This window comes from Asterias amurensis, chromosome 20, assembly GCF_032118995.1.
Source record: "Asterias amurensis chromosome 20, ASM3211899v1".
In the NCBI taxonomy this organism is placed as follows: Eukaryota; Metazoa; Echinodermata; class Asteroidea; order Forcipulatida; family Asteriidae; genus Asterias; species Asterias amurensis.
In genome coordinates, this window is record NC_092667.1 from 2,591,850 (window position 1) to 2,617,237 (window position 25,388).

Here is a 25,388-nt window from a genome sequence, read left to right on the forward strand (position 1 = left end):
GGATTTTGCATCTTAACATCAGCGCGATTGTGTTGTTTTATGGTATGTTTTTCCCCCTTAGAGATGCACTTTCTATCTGTTCCCCTAACAACAGTTCTCCCAGCCAATCCATCAACCCATTTAAACCAGTTTTCATAGATCTTGTCTCTAGAATAAATATTTAGTTTTCCACGTGGAATTTGACCAGTTTGGGACTCATCATTATGCAAGTGTTCTGACTATTTGTGTCATGTTTGATCACCCAATAATGGATTATGAAACACTATATCTTAATCAATTCAACTGTTTATATATTTCCAGTATAATTTTCAGAGCTGAAATCAATTTCTTCCACTAAGGCAAAGAAGCCCTCCTCCTCAGCGGGTGAATTTGAGGTTAAATCCAGTTAATCATTAAAAACTTAACCAACATCAGTTCCAGGTTTAACATTTGAAAAACATTCCAGAAGGGGCGACTCTAATAGAATCTAATAGATTTGCCCTGCCAGGAATTTACTTCTTCCTTTTTTTTTGCAAAACAAACATTGAAGTTGAAATAGATCACAATTCCGGTGCATTAAAATTTTCCATTTGCATTACAAATCAAATGAGCCGCAATCAAAATATTGTTGTTGTGGTGCGCAGCTTTTCAAGAGTACAGACAATTTTCTGAAAATGTCCTATTCGGCGATTTGGGCACTGTATCATCAAATGATTCAAAGATACTGTTTCTTTTTTTTTTATAGAAAAAAACTCTTTAAAATTAGCCTGAATTTTGTTGTATAGAACGAAAGGGTATTTGCAAAAAAAAAACATTTTTACATTCATATTGTAGAAAAGAGGCCTCAAAACTATGAAACATTTAGGAAATGTATTTCAGGTTTGTTTGAAGTAAACTGCTAAATTTAACAATCACTATTATTTACTCTTTTTAAACGTTAGGGGGGAGCGGTAGACTTGTGGACAAGTCGTTTATGGTCCCATGCGGTGAGATAGTCGAGTTGCAGCGGTGCTCTCCGCGCAAACTGCTGGTTGCGCGACTACTGCGCGCTGCCCGACTTCTACTCCAGCAGTTTGCACGAGAGCAGTGACAACTTGACTATCTCACCGTGTAGGACCATTAACGACTTGTCCACAAGTCTAGGGGAGGGGGGCTATTTCTAGGGGGAGGGCAAGGATTCTGATTGGGGGCTGCCATGCCCCCCCCCCCTTCCACCATTGACAGCTATTCAACAAGACTATAATGATTTTACTCAAAGTGGGAATTACGTCCCGTCTGTAATTAACTGCACATGTTGTCAGTCCAGCCATAGGTCCGTTAAACTCGGACTCAATTTGTCCGAGGAGGGAGGCGAGCACAAGTCAAGAAATCGCTTGATTACACCGTGTCAGTGATTGAGTAGGGAAATTCTCAAGTCATCCTGTGGTAAATCTGTTACAGTCATTTAGCTTGAGTCACTAGAGCTTGATTTTGTTTTGTCTGCCATGGTTGAATGGCTAGGAAAATGCTAAGTTTGAATGTACATGTAGCTAGGGTTTACTGCATACACATGGCAAACAGGCATGAAAAATGTAGCTATTTTCAAAACAGATTTTCAGATGCAATTTGCAAGACACGCAAATAAACGAGAAATATAGCAACAGATAATTCACTTTGTTGTGCTAAGAAACTTTTGTAGTTAGTAAGCAGCTCTAAAAGGCTTTATGGGAGTGAGGACGTACTCAAACTAGTGGCTATGGCTACAGCTCTGACTGTTGCTAAGGGTGTTACTTCATCGCATGATGATGCAACAATCCAGCCGTAGCCTAAGACACCAAATTGGACACGGCTTTAACCTGCATGGATTTTCTTGCAAATGTTCAAGTGAGTGCAACAGTTTTAGCTGGATGTGTTCCTTTTGAATGTCCATTTTTAAAGTGAAAGCTAAATTGAAATTCGGACTCCACCCCTTTGCTAAACATCACTTTTATCTGATTCCAAAGCATAATTTTTCATGTATTGTTAAATTTAAATGGATCCAGAAAAGGAAAATTATTTTAGGGCATGGTAAAAATGTTTCTCCCTAATATTCAGCTCTTACCTTTTAATATTTTGTGACCACTTTAAGGATTTCCTTAGGTTGGACCATTCCAGTGGTTTCTCTTGTACCTCACATACATTATCTACACAAGACAAAATTACATCAACACATTTTCTACATCAAGTACGAGACTATTAGTAGACATAATAATTCACAGACAGAGATCATAACAGTTTAAAACTTTATAGCTTTTATTAGCGTTAGCTTATGAATTCGTGCAGTTAACATTAAATTGACTCGCACAGTTTAATATTAAGTAATAAACCACAGTTTAATATTAGTATAATAAATAACAATTTGAACGATGTTTATGGCCATGTGGAAAAATGGCAATGATTTATAAACAGGGGTCAATTTCATGAAGCTGCTAGGCAGAAATAAAGGGTAGCTCTTTGGTTAATCATACTACATTGAACACAGGTATCAACAATCTGGGCTTAATTAATGGAGCTGCTTCAGCAGAAAATATTGCTTAACAACTTTCTGCTAAGCATAAATGAGCAGGGTACCAGCCACACTGATCGCATGTGATGAATGCTGTTTTGGCTGGTACCTTGAATCTGATAAGCAAAATATTGTTGTGCTTAGCTAATTTTGAGGCCCCAGAAAAAAGCTAAGATTGATCTGTATTGCTAATCAAATTCTTAATTGCTAATCAAAGTGGGGTGTCACAGTTCAAACTTTTATAACAAATCTTCTTCTGAAAGACTGGATATTTTGAAATAATTCTGAGATGTTGTAAGCGTCATTTAAAAATCCAGATTGCTTGTGTGTTCAATATTAACATGACTAATCATGAAATCACCCTGAAAAAATTAATTTGGGTAAACAAAGGTTAGTGATCTAGCATACAGCATGACATTTTAGCTGTTGACAAGTTAGGCATGGGCGACTTAGTTGTATTCTGTGCTAAGCAAGTATGTAAGACCAACTCCAAAAAGGGGGCGTTTAAAGCATTTTAAGGGAGGTTGAGTTTGGTGCACCCCAAATCCTTCTACTTTCAGTTTCTACATTATACGTGTATATTTCATTTGGTGTCTTACACCCCCTCCCCCAAACAAGATCTAAACTAATGGCAGAATTATCATGACTGCAAACCAAATATATTTTTTAGCAAAACTAAATGCTGCAATAATCATTGTTTTAAAAAGCAAATGCACCAAGGGGTGTAAAACAAACAAGGAGGTATAACATTGCAAGCCAAGGTTTGTCATTTTCACTTTCCATATATGACCAGACTCCAAACTCTTATTGTTTTTAAAAAAAAGTACAATAGGCTGTCAAAAGAAATATTGAGTTTAGGTTCCTGTTTCACTACGTCAGAGCCCAAAAGCTGGAAGCAACTCTGAATTGTTAACATTGCAGAGACAGTTCTCGGAGAATGGAATTGTGTCCTAATTGTCTGTTGTGAACTTGTAAACCCAAAGTGATTTGAGGTGTTTGATTTCAGAAGAAAATCACTGCTTTTGGATGAATTCATTCCTTTGATTAAAAGTAACCAAAAGTTTATTTAAGCAAATTCTTCCTCAGTTAAAACTTTCCATCAGTGCCCCAGTAATGTGAGGAAATATTGACATTAAACTTCCAAGGTTTATTTTTGATGATGGGCGATCACCAATAATATCAAAGATTTACCTTCCATTTTAACGTGGGAATTCCCACAAAGAAGGAAAGTGAAATGACAAACCAAGACCATAAATATTAACATATGAAACAAAACAAAAATGCAACACTAGTCTGGCAAATGCATTAAAACAAAAGTGGTTAACTGTAATGAAATGTGTTTTAGTTTAAATATGTCAGGGTGAAAGATTCACAAACACAAGCCATTCTTTCTCAGCCTTTCATGTCCTACATAAACAATATTAACAATAATGAATATGTAAAACTCAAAAAAGTAAAACTAACAAATGGAAAATTGTAACAGTTAGTTAACATAATTAGTGTTATAATAAGAACAACAACAATTAATAACATTTAAAGGGAAGGTAGGGCATGTGCTTACATAGTGAATAAATTTAACATTGTGAGCATATTTTGTGCAAACTTCCAATTCTGGTGTGGTTTGTTAATTTGTAAATGTTGCCATTGAATCAAATACAAGACAGATTTATTTTTAAAAATTACATTTTTTGTTATGTTGTTTTATACTCAAATGTAAAACAGCCATTGAATATAAAATAAATAAAAAGTGAAGAATAAATTATGGATTTCTGATATTGACACATGACTGAATCATTCAGAAATGCATCCTTGCTGTACCTTCCCTTAAAACTTTGCTTTAAACAGAATTAAGAAAAGTACAACAACATGCATCATACACCATTATCTTCGGGTAAATGTCTCAAATGACTTTTATTTCAACTTAAATTAAGCCAAACTGAAGCTAACATTGGGGAATAAACAGATCCCTTTTTGGTAAGATTAAAAGAAAAATGTATTGAGTACATAGAACCAGACAAAGATAAAGACACATGATGAAGGTTTATGTATTAAAGGCAGTGGACACTATTGGTAATTGTCAAAGACTAGCCTTCACAGTTGGTGTATCTCAACATATGCATAAAATAACTAACCTGTGAAAATTTGAGATTAATCGGTCATCAAAGTTGCGAGATAATAATGAAAGAAGAAAACACCCTAGTCACAGGAAGTTGTGTGCGTTTAGATGGTTGATTTCGAGACCTCAAGTTCTAAATCTGAGGTCTAAAAATCAAATTAGTTGAAAATGACTTCTTTCTCGAAAACTATGGCACTTCAGAGGGAGCCGATTCTCACAATGTTTTATACCATCAAACTCTCCCCATTACTCGTCACCAAGAAAGGTTTTATGCTAATAAATATTTTGAGTTACTACCGATAGTGTCCACTGCCTTGAAATCAATTAAATGTACTTCTCTAAAACAAATTCTTGTTGATGAAAATAAAACTCAATTATTCTTTATCAAAAATCTGGGGGGGGGGGAATTTTGTTGAATTTTACCGAATGTCATTTGAAGTTCACAGAAGAGTTCCCTTCCTCCACTCACATCAAAGGCCCATCATTTATACCACCAAAGTTCCTGCATAAGAGAGAACAAAAAATAATAACAAAAACAATCAATTGCTGTTTTGCAATTAAACAATATTAACATGATTAAATTGCTCATCCACTTGGCACTATTTGTCACAATTTTAATAGAATTGTGTTCAACGAGCACCACCTGCCAGTCATCAAGCCGTTGGCACTTTCCGTTAAGACCATTAGTACTCAAAAATTGATCATTACCACTAATACATACAGCACGAATGTGCACTTCACATTGTCAATTAGGCCATTAGTTGCACTAATCAGCCAATTACTATTTTAACTATTGATTCCAATTAAGCTATCAACAGGCGCACAAAGTTTCTACACCTGGGTTCTGAGTTTCATTCTGAAAGGATTTTGCCTCAATTTGGTCGAATATCACTTCATTTATTCTGGTTGTGAAGGACTCTCAGAAAAGCAAACCTGTAGGGCCTACTAGCCAAGAACCCAGTGGGGAGAAGACGTTTTAGTTTAAGATGTGGGAGGAAAACCTCAGAGAATTATTCCAAGGGAAACCCACGCAGTCAGGTAAGGACTGAAAACCCAGACAGTGCCCTGGCGTGATTCGAACTTGGGTCCTAGAGGTGGAACTATGCCAAACCCATGCAGTCAGGTAAAGACTGGAAACCCAATCCACGTAGTGCCCCCCGGTGTTATTCGAACCAGGGTCCACCACCCCGACCATTGATAGCCTAGTCCACTGTCTTTATCCACAAGGATAAGTTAAAGAAAAAAGCACAGTACAAACCCAACAGATATAGCCTATTAAACCCTCGCACAACACGTTAAGCACCCCTCACAATGTGCATTACCATTTCCTCCATTTTGGGAGTCAATTCCTTTTGGTACATTTTCACTCTCAAAATGGCGAACAGGATAGGCATGTGTCAGTATGCTGCACATTTATGCCAAAAAGGTATCCTTTTCTCCAATCATACAGCAAAACCTGTTACATTTTCACTCGCAGTAATGTAGCATTATATGCATTACAATTGAGACTACATTTGGTCGTACGGACATCAAAAACTAATAAAATTCAATTTATTTAATATGGATAACCACAAATGGTCTCCTTCACTTGACTGATTCCTGGAAAAAGATGTCTAAGCCTACACAACCATTTTTTATTAGCTTTCAGCTGCCCCTGATGTGGGCATCCCAGCCTGGATTGACAATTAATCTTAAACCGAGTCCCCCCCCCAACCCCCTCTTTCTCTCTCTCTTCCTCTGGTTGTTGTTTCACCACTAAACCCCCCTTGATAACCCAGCACAATCCCTCAACTGCCAGTAAAAACCTCCCTGAGTATGATTCATCGCTCGGCTAGCAGAAACTTGAGCTTGGCTCTTCTCTTAAAGTAAATAACCTCAGCTCTACCAGAATGTTTGCTAGCACAGTATAATCCAGTCCCCCATCTTGCACCTCGAGTCTAGGAGTCTAGGAGTCCACCCTTAATTGACAAGATGGTCAGGCTTGGGTATTTTTAAACACTCTCATGACAATATACATTATAGACCATTACTGCTGAAAGAAACTGATTTGAACGACACACATTTGAGCAGTTGTGCCAGTGACACTTTTCAATTACAAACTTTTGCGCATTTCCCATCAAAGACAAAATCAACAAACTTTCATGGAGATTTTACCAAGAGCAGGTTTCCTTCAACAAATTGCCAAATTTGCTCAAATAATTTGTGTGAAGAAAAAAAAAAGTAGCTGCAAGCAAAAAACTCCCTGCTAACCAGTGAAATACGCTTGAGGTCAGCGTGGAATTCCCTGCTTACAGTAAGCAGAGCCATGCAATTGGGCCGCCATGGCAGCAAACGAGAAGTGAGATGTGCCCAATCCTGCCCAAACATTGAAGAGTGGATGATGGACTCGAAAAGTGAAGAAGCAGCCACATCCCAAAGCCTCTTTCACACACTAGCAATTTAAGCAAGGTTCCCTTGCTAAATTGTAGCACGGTTGTAAAATTTGAGAAAAAGTACCTCGTATGAAAGGAAAAAATTTTGTGTATTGTCCCTTGTAAAATCTTGTCAAATATTGCTTCAATTTACAACCATGCTAAAATTAGGCAAGGGACCCCAGTTGACTCGCTGTCATGTGAATAGGGCTTAAGTTTCTTGTAGAGGAACGTTTGCATTCTCAGTTACTGCTGTCTCTCATTTTTTTGACCACACCCCTGTTACGGGATAAGTTTTCACCGCTGGAAACCAATACGCATGTAGTGTTATTAATGCATACGATAATGACCAAGAATTGCTGCAACAACTTGCATCCGGATGGAGATGCCTCCTTGAATGGAATGAATACTGTAACGGAGCGCTCTATACTCGTACTTAGCCAATCACTGAAAATAAATACACTAAAAGATGGAGTTCATTGACATGACGACTTGTATGTTGATTAAATACACTGACATGATTACCCTTGACGTAAAATAACAGACAAAAGGCACCCTCGGAGTCAGGCTTTGAGGAACCTGCTTAAACAAGTGTAAATCTAGATGGAGCAGTCAGGAACATTGGACGCTACTGACCCATCCAATAAAACACTTCATAGTTTTTTTCCCCACCACTCTGGAGAGGGTGCTGTTTTCTTCTGAAACAAAAACTGGGCAATTACGTATGCAATACGCCACTCCACACTGACGGGATGATACCGCCGGTCGCCGGCAATACATTACACCTCTCTTTTGCAACGCTTAATGACTCGTCATACAGTATTTACCGCCCGGGTGCTTAGGGGCATTAGCAAGCGCAGCCGCTTCGGTCAAGATGTCATGTGATACACGACCTGCCGTACACCATGAAACATTCCATAACATAATTACAACTGTCTCTTGTTTCTATCGGCCTAGGATTCAGATCCGGGCCTTGTGCAACTCACAACAAGCACCGGCAAGCAAAAAAAAAGAAAAAAACTGAAAAACTCAATAATTGCTTCACTGAGTGTTTGTATCCTTTTTCCCCCAGGTTCGAGAATGGACCTCTTCAAAAAAAATTCACTAGCACACCTTCACTGCTATCAATATTATAAGGACAGCCCCTGAATAGTGTGTAACTCATTGGCTTTCCTACCCTAGGTGGTTTGTTGTCAGTGCCCGCAAGCCGGGAAACATACCTGGGAAAAAATGTCTCATTTGTGTCCAGTTCTTGTTGATGTTTGCTGTGGGGGTACAACTTTAGATGTGCCGTTTTTGAAATTGAATAATCTTGGCGATCACTAGCACCTGTTTTCACCATGAGCTAAAGGGCTCTCAAGAAAAGTAGCTACTGGAAATGTATCAATTATGCAAGTTGGGAACGTACGTTTATCATGATAAATTGTTCTCAATATTTGAAAGGATGCATTAGCTCATCAACGTGTCACACCTTTACGATAGAGGGTCTTTAATCAATACAGGTAGGTTGATGAAAACTTATAGATCTCACAAATGACAGTGACAGTTAAAAAGGATGATTCCAAACCATACTATTGAAGAACACCAATCTGTTTTGAGTTGAGTTTTTTTTAACAAGAGCAATAATTTCTACTTATATATAGGCATTAAAGCCATAAACGGATCCATCAATGAAAGTGCTTTGAAGTCCATAATATAGTCATTTAGTTCATAATGTGTACTGATGAGTTCCATTTAGAATGGGGGAATTTGATCAGTTGATCTGGATGGTACATTTGCCCTGCAGCAGCATGTTCATTCTCTACCACAATGCATGCTAACTACATGTAAATGTACCCCTCTTCTACATGATGTAACCAAATATATCGTTCATCTCTACTATTAAAACATTTTTGGCAAACACTTATCTGCCTACAAACACTTAAATAACAATCATTCTTAATGGACCTTTTAGAATTTGATCTATAAGTTTAAAGGCTTTGAAGGGAATTTCACAGAAAAATAAATTGTCAAAACAACTGTTAAACACAAAAAGACGCTGACAGCAAGGATCGGGTTTCTTCATTAAGAGTGATAATATTTAAACCAAACAAATATATAAACGCTATAGATTAAACTTTGCAGAATGGAGTACTACTTCTTTGAATTCCAAGGTTTCACAGGAAAAGGGGACTGCAAGAAATGTACACAACAGTGGGAGTATTAATGGAATGTAGAAAAAGACAATGAGAACAAAACCCATCTTTAGAATTGTTCAGACAGGCCTAAAACACCAGGGACTTTCCAATAGATACTCAATTTCGTTGAATATCAATGTATCTATGATGGAAATTCTAACCAAACAGCAACGTACTCTGGGATTCTCACAAAACAGACACATTCTGGGAAAGTTTCCAGAAATGCATGAAATCATACTTAAAAAATGAATGAAATTAAAACAAAATCTTTACTGTCAGTTCATATAACATCAGGGACTTTCCAAGCCCTACATAAATTTCCCCGAATGACACGGTTCCCAGCATGGTTCCCAGGAAGGAAGTATTCAGAACTAGAGGAATAATGCATAACCAATGCAATATGAAAGAATTTATCTGTCTATGACACAGGAAGGTACATCCTTCAAAAGTAAATGTACAACTTAAACAAGCAAACTGTAGACTGAACCCTTCATGCACTTTTTTGACAATTTTCTTTCTTTTTTTCCTATACTTATAAATGAAGTTTGCTTATTTTTGTTTATGAATTAAGTTTTACTGGTTTGTTTTCATGATGAGGGTGCTGGGGCTGGGTGAATGAACCAAACACAAATATTCTCCTCATGCAAGTGTTCCTATTTGTGGTGTGGTGTGGCTGAGTGGACAAGCACACTGGACTCAAGCTATCTGTTTCTGACCAGCAGAGTGTTGGTTCGAGTCCAGGGGCCAATTTCATAAAACTGTTAAGCAGAAAATATTGCTGAACAATTTTCTGCTAAGCAGAAATGAGTGGGGTATCAGTCACAAATTGTACAATTCACATGGTAGTTTGGCTGGTAACCGCATTCTGGTAAGCACAATTTTGTTGCACTTAGCTACTTTTTCTATCACCAGTTTTAGCTTGACCATCTCCTTGAGTTCATTGGCCAAGCGTGACACATAGCGCTAAACCTCAAGAACATTGAAACATTTTCCAGAGTAATTATTCGGTACGTTTACTCATCAGACTAGTTTCATGCCACACTTAAAGACAGCAGCCACAGGTATATGACGCACTAGCCGCAGTGACGTGCTGTCCAAATCTAAACATGATGTCAACTCATTTGTCATTCTTCCCGATGATGACATCACTCAGAATATGAGTACACCATTCCTTACTCAATTGCAGTAAATCGGAGCTTCTGCGTGTAATGCCAACGTGGTCTACATCAAGGAATCGTGAAATCATTTTCTTAATATTTAAAATGGGATAGATTACACAGTATGACACACCTTTAAGATGTGTATACGTTTACGCATCATGATTCATTTGCATCATGACGCCATATGAGTAATTAAATGTCAAGATCAAATGCAGTATGCCTTTTCACTACTACTCCTAAACTCATAACGCGTTCATTATATTACACAAAGTACTACATAACGCCCACCCTCTCCCCCTCAAGGGGAGGCCCAAGGAAGCCCAAGGAAAGACTTGGCCCAACCGTGTGCCATCCTTTGCTGCGCTTACTGTATCCCCGCAATTTCTGTCATGCCATCCATACAGGGAAAGACCGACTCAAAGGACCAACGATGGCTAATGCTTGATACTTAAATAAATAGACAAGAATAAACTCTGATCAATTATTAGTCAGTTAAGTGGCCTGTTGGTCAGTAAAGTGGTTTGCAAGACAGAGACAAACAGAAACACCTCATAGACTTACGTATGTTAGAAATCTCAGTTTGCCAATGGTAAAGAGTTGTAGTCAAGACGCACATCAGATATAGATGACAAGAAATGCATGAAAGAGATAAAGGATGGCATGAGCCCTCCCCATACTGGCTACAGTTTTAGGGATTGCTATTGCTACAAAATAGAAAATGATTCTCCTTTATTTGTGTTTTTCATAGTGGGGTGGGATGGCTCTCGTCATTAAAACACATTAATTTGTATATTAGAAATACAAGAAATAGCAGGCCTGGAATTACCCAGGGGCCACAGCGGCCATGGCATCTGTTGCCCTTGTCTTGGCCTTGGTGCCCTTTCAAAAGTTCCCACTTAGACTTTAAGATTTTCCAATGGAAATGCCCTTAACAAAAAGAAATTTCCAGGCCTGAAATAACCAAGAAATACTCCAACTACAAATTCAAAGACACACTTCAAACCAATTCCTGTCAATGTTTCTGGGTTTCAAGACATCTCCGTTCCTCCTCCTGAATCTTAAACTGAATAATTTCTTCCCGTTTTCTATTCATGTTCTCCTTTGGGACCTTTGGAGAACAGCGCTGAGGGTACTTTAGAGAATACCACAATTTCATTTATGATTAGATATATTAAATAACACAAAACACCTGAGGATTACCATCTGGTTGAAGCCTGTATTGTACAACTATTTCAATGGAAGAATCCCAGACCCAAAACTCATCAAGGAACTTGATTGGACATCCGTCATACTCTAACTAATCAAGTATGCATTTTAATTTGCATATTAATAGAATCTGTACTGACATGATTGATGAAGGGGTAAAGATTCATCAATATATACATTAAACAGTGTCAATTGAATTCTAAAACTGACCTAGGAATCTGTCTTCTGAAAATAAATGTGGGCCATTTTATAGATTAAGTTGTTGAATGTTTAGTTAGATATTTAAGATTGGCCACCTGTTTTATTTGTGACAATATTATACTTGTAAACTAATACATACAATTTATTTGATATTTTAAAGTGTATAAATTTGTCAAAGTAACTTGATTCCAAAAAATAGCTCATTATTTCCCAAAAATGATTTCTGTATGCATCAGTTAAACCCGGTTTATAATTTATGCGAATGCAAAGCGATTTTTAGTGATGCAATAATCGGTGCACACTGTTCTTCCAATAGTGACGCAGGAGGTATGAGCCAGGTTTTAATCTTGTATAATAAGCGTTGCCTGTTGTGGCATAGATCTTGTTTTTCTGTTTTCCTTTTTTTAGCTGGTCTGTTAATTCATTTCTATTTCATATTTTTATTTTTTCATGCCCATTTGACAAGCACCAAGTGGCTTAAAAAAACAAAAAAACATTGCTCTGTATTGCCTCAAAAGATGTACGCCTAATTATGAGCTGTGATTGTGTTTACAGCAGGATTGACTGTTTATACTTCACCAAAAGGCAATTATGTCTTACCTTTAAATGAAATTTTGTCTTAGTAGACTAAGTATCAGCTTATCGTACATTCGGTAACATTTGCTCTACTGACCATGAAGTTTAAAAATGAACGCCAAATAGAAACCATCAGAGAGGATGTAGCTACTTCATTTCTTATCTCAAGATCCATGTCTTATAGCAGACCGCCTTCCCGCTCTCTTTACCCTTTCTCATCATCAAGACATGACCTTCTCTTTGAGTCTTGGGATCCCCTTGACTCTATCAACCCATAACTCAGTCAATCCTTGAAAGACGGATTATGATCATCACCTAGAATTATGGGTGTAAGTTATTCACATTTTACCTGTGAGATTGATTTCTATTTGTTGTTATGTATCAAACAGTGGCTTGAAGGAAGATTGCCTGGTGCCATTTTTGGTGCGAAAAATACTCATTAATTAGTACAGGGCCTATGTTGATAATGGCTCCCACATATTTAGAGAAAAAAACTCTGTATTTATACTCCCCTATTACAATCAATGTTCTGACATCCTTTTAACATCTACCAAGTTCCAAAGCAATAAAGTTTTTTTAAAGACAGCCAATAAGACACCTTGACCCTTTACAAGGCTTTGGCTACATCAGCAACACAAGCCATTCTTCATCAAATACCACATCACACACCACTCCAGCCGTAGCCAGAGCCAACCAAAAGCTGTGGCTTTTCAAAAGGTTCTGTGTCATCCAAGAAGAAATGAGACTCATCATGTGGCAGACTGAGCTACCACAGACGGTAACTTAATAATGGGTGGGGAGAAAGAGGTGAGGCCAATGATGAGCGAGGGGCAGGCAAAGTGCAAGCTCCAGTCACACTAGGATATTCTGAACTTTAACAGACGACATGACAATATTTTTAAGAAGCATTATAGACCCTTACATGTGTTGTCACATGCTTAAAAAGCGCCCTCACTGAGGCAAAAATGTGGCCTCACTAGGGGCCAGAGGAGGCAAATCATTGACTGATCGCTGTTCTTTGTGCATAAAATGTGCGCATGACCTCAGCGTACTTGTAGCATTTCGCGTTGTGCAAGGGGTCTTTACCTCATTTTATCTACTGAGAATTTTTGCTTGCAAGAAAACGTGCAGGCCTGATACTTAATGGAGGCAATGGAGCTGCAATTGCCTCATTGCCCAAGTCTTTGCCTTGTTGCCTTTTGATGTGTTCCAAAACACACTCGTTTCCCTCATGGTGCGCTCAACTTTACGTACCTTGCCCTTACAAGAATGAAGTATCAGGCATGAACACGACTTGAGACAATGTAACTTGTTATTTTGAATTTCCACAAGAAAACCCTCACAAGAATCAAGTGCATTCATGCTTCTCAATGTTTTCTCGGAATGAACGTGTTGACGAACATGTAGTGCAAATTTCTGCCGAGTAATTTAGAAGTAAATTTGAGGCATCAGAGTTAGCCTCTGGGTCTAGTGGGTCAATTAGCTATTGGGATGAACCAATGGAGAAATGCTTTTTCTTTGAAATGAGGGTTAAGCACGCACCACTGCTAGTGACTCAATCGACTCGGCTCTCTAGAGGACGCAAGGTTATATTGTTTACAGTTAGTTGCACCTACATCCTATACCTCCAAATTGCTTTTACAGTATAGAGTGCGTATTGTGTAGTGTTTCACTCCTTCACAGTGGAGCATTAAATAGGGGAAATTGAAAAAAATCTGCTGGAAATTATAAAATGGCATCTTAGCTTAGCTTCCCTTTCACTCGGTTAAATGGAGCAGTGGAGGCATCACACGTTGGTAATAAGAAACGGTTTAAATTAGATGAAATTCTTGCGTGCCTGTAGATATGGGTCAAACTGTACTTTGACATGAGATATGTTCAAATCAATACGCAAAAATTCCACGAATGTATCAAAAGTACCTTGAATTCAAAAGTATCAAAAAGTAGCAAAGTGCAATACGCTTCATATAATATTTATAGCAACTATACACTTACAATAGCAAGAAGTATTTTTATCAGCTCAGGCTTCAAACCTAATAAGCCTGCAAAAGTAATCTCGTGGATAATTCTCAAAAGAAAATGACAATCTGCAGCTAAGATGGCTTACAATACAGATTAAATCGTAATGATAAAATAGCAACAAATTATGAGCGTAAGTCACAATTTCTCTTGAACGTTCAAGGATAAAGACAATGCATACACAAGCAGGCATCACAAACAATGAGGCTAACTAGCAGAAGGATTCTAAGCAATCTCCATAACATGAATTTAATGACAGCCATAATTATAGAAACAGAATAAAATTATGGGAGAGGGGGATTGAGCCAAAAACATTTAATTTGCCATCAAATTTAGAGAATCCATTAAATGGATTTTTTAGGATAGAGCAACCTGGACAAAATGAGCTCGTGTCCATTGAAACTCAAATTAAATTTCATGAAATCCGGCTATCTATTTATAGAATTGTTTTCAGAGAAGTGCTGCATATAATGTCTGTGAAAATGATATCTCATATCATGAAACCTGAATTCCATACAATAAATAAACTTCCTCGCACAGTTCCCATTGTATCTATGGCTAATGTGATCCAGCGGCTGAGGTTCCAGCATAGCTGAACAAGGCTTCACAACTCACTATGCGTCATAGTGGGAAGGGTTTCCCAAACCAAATTGAGAAATGAGGTACACACAACATTGTTGTCGCCACAAGATCATTTGAACTTGAGTGTACTGTGCTCATCCGTTTGTATACCGGCTGTAAGCTACGCCACGGAGTCGTGCAATTCACCATGCGTCATTTGGGAACGGTTTCCCAAAAACCAAATTGCAGGACAAGACACTGGAGTGCCTGCAGACATGAGGTCACATGAACTTAATGAGTGTAGTGTAGTCATTACAATAACCAGCGCAATATACCACCACAATATTACGCAGTGTAGTGTCCTCAGCATCGTGTCCTGATTGTATACGCACGTCTGATTCAACATGGAACAGGAGCAGCTTGTAAAGTCGCCGCCGCCACAATCACACAGCGTGCTCGTGACTCACAATCGATCACTAAACACCTCATCCTTTTGTTTCAAGTGACTGGGCATTAGTCTCGTTATGCTATGCAAATTGCTTAATAGGGCAATTGATTTAAGGGGTAGGCTAATGGCTGATTAAATTTGAGGAATTAATCAAGATTGACCGAGTGCTGTAAGAGACGTGTAAACCTCTAATTATAGACTGTGCTCCTCACCCTCTCATTCCCCAACCAGCGTTCAGTTATTTGCTAAACAGTAAACCTTCCTCAGATCCATCCTAGCACAGATTCCCGAACTAATTAAATCTGACCATGAAACTGGAATGCATCTGCACAAAAAGCACTCATTGGTAAAATCCAGTGTGGCTTGGGTGCAAAGACCCACAACGGTCTACGTTCCATTGATTAAAAATGGGGAAACATGGCAGCTCTCGTTTTTTCCATATACAAGTGCGGTAATGAATTGATTATGTAATTGACCTGTACAGGTTAACAGGTGTATGTAGATTTATATTGCAAGAGGGGAATAAGGATGTGGAATTGGTGATTAGGAGATAGAAATGGACAAAAAAAAACAGGTAATGAATAGAGTAAGATATAAATGGAGTCAGGAGAATCTAGAGGTGGTTGAAAATGGAATTGCCGGAATAGACTGTGTCAGTCTCGCGTGTATTCATTTCAAACATTGGGACCTGTTAAAGTGCCTGTTAAAGTTTTTGAAACCACGGCTTCAGCTTTGGATTCTGCTCAGGCTAAAATCCCGGCCATATCTCGTTGGGCCCCCCCCCTGCCCCCTTTCAATGTTGATTCCAATTGCTGATTGTGTTCTGAGTTGTGTTCTGAGTTACAGTCAACATTGAGCAGGGGGCGGGGGGCGGCGGGGCAAAAGTTTTGAATGTGAATGGGAAGTGCACAGGGAATTGTTGTATACAATGTTAGGAAAGGGTGTCCCAAGCATTTTGGCCGGGATTGTAGCTTGGCCCCGCGGTTGTTTTGACAATTGCGCAAGCTTTGCGTACGCGCTCAGGGCTTCAGACCAGAGGACGGCGCCTGAGACTGAATCCAAAGCCGAAGCAATGGTTTCGAAACGGGCCTGTATTTCCTATGTGTAAAAGCAATGTGCGTTGGCCCAAAGTGGGACCAAAAATATTTGAATATGTGTGAGACTTGCAACGCCTATTGGGAATATTTGGGAATGTGGAACTAAGGATGGTGGTTGATGAAAATGGTAAAGGGCAAAGCTAGAGGGAAGGATAGCAGTACAGGGCCCAATTTCATGGCTCTGCTTACCCCCGAATTCTGCACTAATGATTCTTCGCTTACTGTGCAAGCGTCAAATCTTTGCACAACTTTGTAAATAAAGAATGTTTATAGCAGGGAATACAAATGCACACAAGCAACAATTCCCTGCTAACACCTGAAAACTTGATGTAAGCGCAGAAATAGGGCCCAGGTTGTCTTATAATAGAGAACATGGAGGAAAGATTGGGGATTAGGGATAAGATGGGATTGACCAACCATATAGGTTGAGATTAGAGATAAGTGGGATTAGAAAGTGGTGTTTGTTTCAATTGCGGCAGCAAAGATTTACTATAGAATTGGAATGTGTGGGTGAGGGGGGTTCAATGGGGTCTTAAGGGTGGGGACTAGAACTGAACTGGCATTAGGTCAGGGGTAACAGGATGTCACCCCCCCCCCCCCCCTCCCCATCCTCACCAAATGGTTGTATCCTAAACGATGTATTTATTGTTTATATTAGGAAGGGGGCTTGAGGGAACAGGTAAGTAGTTTTGATATCTCCTCCCTCCTCACAAGCACACGGGATTCAGGTTTGGCAATTATGTAAGGAGAAGTCAATACTTAAATACTTGAGAAATTTATACCGAAGATCAAGGATGTGTTCAAGATCTTAAGACAGTTTCAAGACAGATTGGCGTTCCATAATTCATATTCAAGAGTTATACAAGGGCCTGAAAAGATCGATGATTAGAAATAAACATTATCTGACTGTTTTGCAAAAATACGCAATGCAAATTTCTGACGCTTCCAAAGAATGTTCCCCCTCCTCGAACAGGTGTCCTGCTGAACGATTTACGCATTTTTATCTTTTGGAAACGCAGGCAACTAAATTGACTGCATGTATTATTGATCAACTCAAAGTGGCCCTCGGCAGGTATTGATTTGACTAAATCATAATTGGCAATGCTACATGTATACACGTACAAAGGCAAACTAGTGCTCCTTCATTGTGTGATCTCAGCTATAATTCAATAGTTCAGAGAAAGTAGGTGACTTCTGGTGGCCAGGTATAAAGGTACTCTTTGCTTTTGTGGTACCCCTATTTATATCTTGCAAAATGACCAGGTTGTTTAATGGTGAGCCACCAATATAATTTCACAGTTATTAAATTAGCCTTGAAACCCATGTTGGTGTTAAGTTGGTAAAAATCACCACACAAAAATAACCTTTTGTTCAAAATGCTTCCATCTTGAATTGAATGAAAAAAGGCATTAACAGAATTGAATAAATTCCTTCTCCTGTAAGAAATTCAACTGGTCGCACTCCTCATACAAGAAAGGCTCTCTTTTATCTGTTCGCATATAATCTAGGGATCTCCTGTCTGCCTCTTGTTTTTCTCTTCTATCTTCTGGTAAAAGGTGCTTCATAAATGTCCTGTTTATTGTGGGTTAAACACTTTTCCAATGTTCACCAACTCACATTTCAAGCAAAAGCTTTGAATTTACCATAAATTAAACAATTTATTTCCCAATAGGTACAGTATGTAGGCTCAATATTTATCAATGATTTCTTGCTGATCTATATGCGAGAGAATGAAATAACCTCCATTCCCCAGATTCAGATTATTTCCTGCACTACCATTGACGAATTCCTGATTTCCAAGAAATCACAGACCTTTAGTGAATATTTTAATTTAGCTAAAGACCAAACAGAAAGCTAGACTCTATGCTAGATAATCTTGCTTCAATTTAGTACCATTGAGGTAATTTTGTTTTGCCATGTAAGAAATATAAAGATAATATCTATATACCAGGATGTGATAGGCTGTTGAAAAAAACACCTGAACTATGATTGCAAAGCAAGAAAGCTTCGGAGCGCAAAGTGTGAAAGCTTGCAACACGAAAGCTTCCGAGTGCAAAGCCTGGTTACATACATTAGTCTTTGGTTTTGAGAACCCTTCTCTGCAATCTGGGGTGTTCCAAATAGTTTTATCCTATTTTTTATTTTTCTTATGAATTTTATCTAAATTATAAAAAATAATAAACAATAATTTAAGAAAAAGTGATTTATTTTAATTGTATTGTTTTATTATTATTTATTTACATTTTTTTTTTGCTTTTTTTTTTTTTTTTGTTTTTTTTGGGGGGGGGGTTAAAAAAGAATTCCTGGTTAAAAATGGACAAATCACATCCCTGATAAATGGAGAATCACAAACCAATCATATCAATCCCACATTGTCCAATTAAAGACACCTGTACACCAAGAGAGCAAAATGGTACAGACATACACAGCCAGAGCTACCCATTCATCATAAATATCAACCGAGTAGAGACGAGCCGATTTTACCATGTCATCTGAGAATCTAAGGGTTCATAACTGTGTCCCGATCCATCAATACAACCCCATTAATGCACCCTACCCATCCTCAGCCTCTGTATATCTCTCCTATCTACATAAACACAGTTTGCAGTATGCAATGCCCTGCTAAAGTAAAAACCACCGACTATGCGTCCTTCGTTTGTATATAGTTCAATGCTCCGTCGAATTGAGTGGCCGTCGCATTTAATAGGCCCCTTACCCCGCCGCCCGTATCATTGTTCTTCCCGCCGCAATAACGATTTTGCTGCACGTGCCTCTTCCGCACGGTACAGAGCTATTATGGGCAAATATTTGCTGAAAGATTGGCCCATGTGAAATCCTATTCATACACATGGATTCAGGAAGTGTAGAGTAAGAGATGCCCAGATGGAATTAGTCACAAAACGTAACCCCCTCTTCATCTATCACAGTCTACCTCCCTCTCTCGCTCAGGATCTCAAGACATCTTCCTTCACTGACAGCTTGGCCACACACTATCTTTATCAAGCACAATGATGACACACTTTACGAGTAATTTTCACTTATGTGATGCGTCATGGCAACAAATGACAACATCTTCACTCAGATAAATAAGACAATGGTGACCTACTTTTTGTTCTCTTCTCCTTCTTAACTCCCCTCCTCCTTAGTCTCTGACTCGTTGCTGATCCAGGTAATACAAAAAAAGAGCGATGAGTGTAGTATCTGATTCAGGGTGGATGAATGGGGGGGTCATATGATCTCTCATCCAGGGTGCTCCTTGATCGTCATGGCGATTTCTGATGAATTATAATGATAAAGACCCTGGAGTAAATATTTAATCAGCTTAGTAATCAATAAGGAATGTTGCGGCAAGAGGAAGGGGTAGGATGAGAGCCAGTTTTCCCAACCGTGCGTAGCTGTAAGAAAATGACTAAGATATTAATCAGAGCCGTGATTTGAAAATGACCTGTGAATTAACCGACTTGGCGATAACTGCAATTTATTGAAACAGTTGCGGTGAAATTCTAGATGCGTTTTCTTTTTGCGACTGTCTTGTATTACTCATTTATGGGATGTTAGGGAATACACATCTGTTTTTTGTCAATGATGTCATCGTCTGAAAAAAGAAAATGGACTCCGAGAGACCCCAGGTTTTCTGAAGTAAGCATAAACATTGCTGATCACTTTTCATTTCCATTCAAATTATTCTTTAAGCCATTTCCTCTTTGGTTAGGGCCCTTCATCTCTTCCAGATACTCCACTCTATTGAAATCGAAGACCTAAATGTTTGGACTTAGAACTGATAAGTCTCCCCAATTTTCAAAAAGTCTACTCAGCGGAAGTAGAATATATAGCAAGAAAGGTTCTCAAAAGAACATAATTTACTTATCATCAAGTAGCTATACTGTACACATGGTGTTACCTCAAACCAAATATACACTGACATCTCACCATGCAATGCCTCAAATCCAACTTAAAGATTAATCAGCAATTGTTATTTTGGGGCAGCAGTACCATATCCATATCCTGATTGTGATATTTTAGACAGAAATATTTTTTTCAGGATGATTGGCAATGGATGAGTTTCATCACTATCATTGGGCTCTCAAATTTAACAATTTTAAATAGGCTACAGATCCTGTATTTAACAAATAATAATAACAAAGACTTGTGTAATGTGCACATATCCACCCGACTAGGTGTTCAAGGCGCAGTAAACCAAAAACAGACACAAATAAATTAGTCCTTGACCTTAATCAAAGATGTTTCTGGTTAACTTTACCCATAGTTTAACAATTTTAAAATTGGCATTAATAACACAAAGAGTTCCCGCGAGAGTAGCATGCAAGAACATATTTGGATGAAATATTGGAGCCGAGAAGTTAATTGCTGTTCTTGCGATACCACTGAGTTTATCTGACTGATGAATGCCTAAAACACTGCTGGCATAACAAAAATTACCCCAAAGCTGCCACGAATCCGTGTATAAATCAAATTTTGTTATATGAATCGTATGCTGTGATCACTTTAAACCTCTAGGTAATATATTATTAATCAACAAGAAAGGTTTTTAAGTGACCAAAAGATTAAAAACGGAGGGGGGAAAAACCAAATTACCCAAAATGGAGCATTTGCCAAAGCAATCTGTATGCGAATCACTTAGCACTTTAATGACACGGAGGGCAATCAGGGACACAACGAATCGAGTTTGTCATCTGCACGCGTGAATGATCCCGCAAACTGGCGACAGCGCACGGCCGTTGACAATCAAACTGCGGTAATGATTTATTGATGGTTGGGAACGACTTCGTGCCAGGCTCATTAGCAGACTACGCGCCGGACGCTAGGTGTCGCACTTCCCTTCCGCCCCAAGTGATACACGCTGATTATCATTGTACACTATCCTGCATGCTGTAACGCATACGATATTACGATACGATTACTCAGGGAGGGTATATCTGAACATCAATGTAACCAGCGGCCATGCACTGCAGGCAAAATTCAAACCACTTTACTTGTTCTACTTCTTTTATGAGATTTAAGTTGATTGGTGAAGTCAACCTTATGTGCTCTTTTTCATTAAGAAAGTGACCCTTAATCTTCTCAATCTTTTTACATCCTATTATGGGCCAGACTTTGAATGATCTTCGTTTTTTGGTGGTTTTTTTTTGCTGTAATGGTTTGCTAAATCCCGGATTAGCATACAATCATGGTCAAAATATCTGACTTTTTTTTTTTATAAATACAAAATAAAAACTTTGATGTATTAAACCATTGTTTAATTGGTTTTACGAATGGTGTATTTGATGGAATTAATACTTAGAGAGTATAACTGAGAATACAAGTCAATAAAAATATGCAAAATTAATACTTCAATTTGCTCCTGTTTTAAGCTTGGTTAAAAACAAGAAAACATTTAAAATATGATGACAATGTTCATACATATTTTACACCTGTTTGGCTCACACACAATAAGCATCTCAAACTGTGAATATGGACAACATCATTATTTGTTTCATGTCCTTTTAAAAGAAAACTGCTGTGCATTAAATTAACTCTACCACTACAGTAATGAGCTATAAACATATCATTACTAAAACCAGGAGTCCAAATGCTAATGATATTCACAAATTCTCCAACTCATTACGCCAATTTAATGAGCGTGTCCTTTGTAGCTTCAATGTGGGAAGATAAGACAACATAAATAAGCAATTTCCCAATCGAGGGCTCTCCCGCAAAGTTATTGTTCACGGTCTTTTGTTATGGAAATGATGTGCAAAGGGGGGAAACCACACTTTTACTTTTGAATAATTGATCTGGGAATGAAATTACACCGCCACAAATTCTGATGGGTACCATCAAAAAACCAACAACGGGAGACCATTGAAGGGCTTATTGGACCCATTCAGCCACAACAAAATATCCTGATTATTTTTCCTGGCATCGTGTTTGGAGTGAGATTCTCACGATGCTTTATGGGTGTGGCCAGAGGGGAAATGGGGCTGGAAGCATGGCAGTTCCTACCAGTTACCATGGCAATAACCAGATGGCAGCCAACCCCTGCCCAAATTGGACAAATAATAGCACAGTTCCGCTTGGCGTACTGCATGTATTTTGAGATAAATCCCTCTTACGCTCCAGTGAGTACAGGCAATTATACAGCCAACTGAAGCACCTAGTTTCTATCAAACAACTCCATACTGATCCTGACATGTTTATGATGTTCACAATAGACTAAGAATTACGACTCAGAGGGGAATGAATTCAAAATTAATTATCTGTGGGCTCTCTCTCTCTCTCTCTCTGAGTCCCTCTCTTTCTCTCTGATGGGCATTGTAACTTCCTCATCTGAACAATAAAAAATCCCAAGGTTTCATCTTGCCCTGGCTCTCTAATCAATATTTGAAGTCCCTGGCATGCCCAGATATTTCTAAATGGGCTCGACACTCTGTTGTTTTATAGCGGCTACTACAACAGAAAATATGGTTGACATTATGTGCCTGACTTCCCACAGCTGTACAAGTGAGCGTCTTTGAACACTTGTTTTTCTAGCCAGTTCTTTTAGCCATGAGAAATATTAATATTAATGATTTTTTAGTCTGCTTCTCACGATCAGACGAGTCTGAAGGCTTGGAAGTGCAGATATTTTGAAGATGGTCTTAGAGGTTGGAGTGTGTGTGGAGGGTGGAGTTGTTTTTAGCGCACTAACCCTAACAATTTATATCTATTCACAAGCCATGAGTGGCCGAATGGACCATTTGCATATTTTTATATACACTCTTGAGATGAAGATGTAGTAACCAAATAACACATTTTGGCATCAATTAGAAACGTCTCAAGTATACTATATGCTAAGATTGGTGAAATATGTAACTGTTAGTACTCTACTGGCTGGAGGGGCGTATCTATATGGGACCATGTCTTGTTTCTTTATCTTTTACCTTAATTCTGTACATTATAAAACTTGTTTTGCACTTTTTCTATGTAAGGGGGAAATATTTGTTATCTGAAGTTATTGTTAATTATCATTGGTGAAAATGGCAGGAAGTTTTATTGGTTTAAGGTTTAATTGATCTTGTGGTTTGCAGATCACTTATGTATATCATCACCATCAACAGAACAAATTATCAGAGAAAAATCTCAAAGATTTTGTTGTTGAAAGCTTCCTCAATACAAAGCTAATAACTGTACCAGCATTGACAGGGTATTTTCCCCAAAACATTGGTCTGCAAGTAAAAACCACTGGGGATTAGTCAGAACTCTCTGTCGTCCGGCTGGCAAGCCGGGTGTTGAAAAGCATCCCTATTTAATACGAAAATGGGTTAGTGAAAAGTCTGACGGACTAGTGAAAAAGCTGATGGACTAGTGAAAATGTTGATGGACTAGTAAAAAGGTTGCCGGACTAGTGAAAGGGTTAATGGACTAGTGAAAAGGTTGACGGACTAAAAACATTACGAGCTATTTGTCCTACTGACTGTAAACCCTGAACAAGTTAAGGGCAAATCCTGCACTAGTTCATAGAGAAGTTCGAGTTTCTTATGATTAGTTATTTAATGATATCCCCATTAGTTTGCTCATGAAAGTGAAGCAAGGACGCCCTCGGAGCATCAACACACCTGTATCTCTTCTGTTTAAGTCCTTGGTTTCAATGACACACTCACCCAAACATGTTTTCCGACCAAGAAAACTGAGGAATTGTCTTCGATTTCCAAGTAATTGGACTTTTTTAGTAACAAACATCCCCATTATTATTCAATGGTTTTATTATGTGATGACCCCAAAAAACAGGCACTGCTTAAGGACGTATCCCAACCGGCGACTCGGCTACAGCTACGGCTAGATCGCGCGCGTCTGCCTATTCTTCAACACTGGCATACGCGCTGATCTAGCCATACCCGAAGTCGCCATTTTGGACACAGCAAAAGTGTGAAACGGCATTAAAACTGAAGACAATCCAAACATCAGCCATCATGATGATATATCTCAAAACATACCACATGTTGAACAAGACTTTATAAACCTAATTTAAGTAATATTGGAAGCTCTTAATAATTGGAAGCTCTTACTCTCATCTATTTGACAAGCAAATAAACCCAGTTGTGACTTCAGGCAGGAAGTGCCTGGTTGATGCATCAGATACGGATTCTGAAATCCTCAGTGTTATGTGTATAACGCAAGGTGGCGCACTCTCTATTAATATTACCAACAGCACAATCAGCTTCATTAAAATGACCGGCAGAGGATAGAGGACCGTGCTAGTCCCTAGTGTGCCAGTCTTTGTTTTAATGCACAGGCAATTAATCTACCTAATATATACAAGATGTGTGTCTGTTGTGTCCATATCAAATGAGCTGGTAGCCAGCTAGAATCACTGAGGTATGAAATTGGATTTGACCGCCTAATAAGTGATATAATTTACTATTCTCTGCAAACAGTTTATATGGATGTTATTGTTCAATTTTTGAAAGTTAGCAGTATCTTTGATGAGGATAAACACCATTATTTATTCTTTTTATTTGAGTTTACTGAAACCTGCGAGTTGTGTTACTCTAATGTTCAGTTTCTTTTTTTCTTTTAGTTTTCCCTGAAACCTGTTGTTTGTGTTACTCAAATGTTCAATTTTGTTTAGTTTCCCCTGAAACCTGTGATTTGTATATTACTCCATGTTCAATTTAAGGGCCAATTTGGCATCTTATACTTAGTGTTACCACACCTCTACTTCCATGATAGTAGTCTTTAAAGCCGAGTCCAAATTGGTGGCTACAGCAGCGGCTTTGGCTAGACTTCCATCATGCGTTAAAGTATAGCATGTCCTTATAGCAACACCTTTAGCAACAGTCATAGCCATAGCTGTAGCTGCCAATTTAACCAAAATACATCATAGAGTTTTGTTTTATTTTCGCTCCCTCTCTTTTAAATGGTTAATCTTATCCC

General features: G+C 38.4%; 1 long non-coding RNA gene across 1 annotated transcript in view; it reads right to left on the bottom strand.

Moving 5' to 3' along the window:
* The window catches only part of LOC139952245 (uncharacterized), a 186,496-nt gene that overhangs the window by 126,170 nt on the left and 34,938 nt on the right, over positions 1–25,388 (bottom strand). The window contains exons 5-7 of the long non-coding RNA XR_011787877.1: positions 19,582–19,750; positions 5,043–5,121; positions 2,060–2,141 (exon numbers count right to left, since the gene is read on the bottom strand). This is a non-coding gene — a long non-coding RNA (uncharacterized lncRNA). The remainder of the gene's footprint in view (positions 1–2,059; positions 2,142–5,042; positions 5,122–19,581; positions 19,751–25,388) is intronic.